Below are 2,159 nucleotides of genomic sequence, written 5' to 3'. Positions count from 1 at the left end.
GTCAGCATCTATGTATACTGCCAGGTCAATATTCGATGCTTTCTTGAATAGTACTCTTTTCCCAAGATGTGCTTTTAAGTAATGAAGGACCCGATAGACTACATGTAGATGGACTTCTCTAGGATCATGCATAAACTGACTAATGACACTAACCGAATAGGCTATATCTGGCTGAGTATGAGCAAGGTAAATGAGTTTGCCAACAAGCCTCTGATACACTTCTCTATCCACTGCCTTATCTCCAAGAGCTTCTCCCAATCTGTGGTTCTGTTCAATAGGAGTTCCAATTGGTTTGCTAGCCATCAATCCGGTCTCCTTGAGTAAATCTGTGACATACTTTTGTTGGGAGATAAACATTCCCTGTCTAGATCGAGCTACCTCAATTCCTGTAAAGTACTTTAGTCTCCCTAGATATTTTATTTCGAATTCCTTGGCTAGAACCTCCTTCAAGACTCTCCTTTCTACCTCATCATTCCCTGTTACTATAATGTCATTCACATATACTATCAATATCGTGACTCTCCCTGAGGCCGAATGCTTGATGAAGAGTGTATGATCACCTTGACTTTGTTTGTAATTATTGGCTATCATCACCTTGGCAAACCGTCCAAACCATACCCGAGGTGATTGTTTTAACCCATATAATGTCCTTTTTAGCCGGCAAACTTTGGGATCATCAACTCCACTAAACCCTGGTGGGATACTCATATAAATCTCCTCTTCTAGTTCCCCATGGAGGAAGGCATTCTTCACATTATACTGTTATAATTCCCAATCAAAGTTGACAGCCAAGGACAGCAAGATTCTTACGGTGTTCATCTTTGCTACTGGTGCAAATGTTTCTTGGTAGTCCACCCCATACGTTTGAGTATATCTCTTTGCAAACAGCCTTGCCTTATAGCGTTCTAGAGATCCATCTGCCCTAAACTTCACTGCAAACACCCACTTACAGCCTACTGGCTTCTTACCCTTAGGTAAATCAACCAACTCCCAAGTTTCATTCTTTTGTAGTGCATCCATTTCAGCTTCCATAGCAAGTCTCCATTCTTTCTTTGATAATGCCTTAGATAATGAGTTAGGAATAGGAATTGTGTTTAGGGTTGAAAGGAAACTTTGGTGGCTGGAGAGAATTTATGAAAAGTCACAAAATTAGATAGGGGATATAGAGGTCTTTTTGTGCATTCTCGGGTTTGTTTTCTCACAGCTATAGGCAGATTAAGATCAAGGTCATTGTTGGGAGAAGAATCTACTGATTCTATATTTAAACTTGGTTCACAGATTGTTACCTCATTTTCAGGAGTCAGTTCAGTGGCTTGTTCCTGCCTCGAAGTCATAATAGGATCTCTTTTCCTTGTATATACCTGATCAAACTGGAAATGATGAAAGATTTTTCCATCTGAATGGTTTTCTTGTGACTGTTTAGGCTGTGATTTTGGTGACTTGGAGGATGTTTCCAGTAGTGGTGATTCGGCTGTTTCCAGTAGTGGTGACTCGGGTGGGAGAAATTCCAGTGGTGGTAGACTTGACTCCTTATCTTCAAGTATAGGTAACTCCCCCTGAAGATAAGGAGTAGAGAAATATGGCTTATACTCAACAAACGTGACATCGGCTGATATATAGAGTTTCTTAGTGGGGGGATGGTAGCATTTATAACCTTTTTGAGTAGATGAGTACCCCACAAAGATACACTTAGTAGCTCTAGGATCGAGTTTCTCTCTGTTATTGCCATGAATATGAACAAATGAAGTGCACCCGAATACACGAGGAGTAAGGTTGAAGGACTTTTGAGTATCAGGATCGAATTGAGACAAAGTCTCCAGTGGACTCTTAAACCCCAAGACTCTGGAAGGAATTCTGTTTATAACATAGGCTGATGTGAGGACAGCCTCCCCCCATAAGGACTTGGGTACATTTTGCTGGAATAATAGGGCTCTAGTACACTCGAGAAGATGTTTGTTTTTCCTTTCTGCCACTCCATTTTGTTGTGAAGTGGTAATGCAAGATGATTCATGTATAATTTCCTCCTTTTGAAAATATGGAGTTAAGGTTTGGTTGAAGTAATCCCAAGCATTATCGGAGCGAATATTTTTTATTTTTGTGCCAAACTGGTTTTGGATCATTGCATGAAAGGTGGGAAAAATATGGCTCACATCAGATTT

This window comes from Morus notabilis, unplaced genomic scaffold, assembly GCF_000414095.1.
Source record: "Morus notabilis unplaced genomic scaffold, ASM41409v2 Scaffold1981, whole genome shotgun sequence".
NCBI classification, from domain to species: Eukaryota; Viridiplantae; Streptophyta; class Magnoliopsida; order Rosales; family Moraceae; genus Morus; species Morus notabilis.
The sequence above is the reverse complement of the archived record's forward strand: the minus strand, read 5'-3'. Positions refer to the sequence as shown.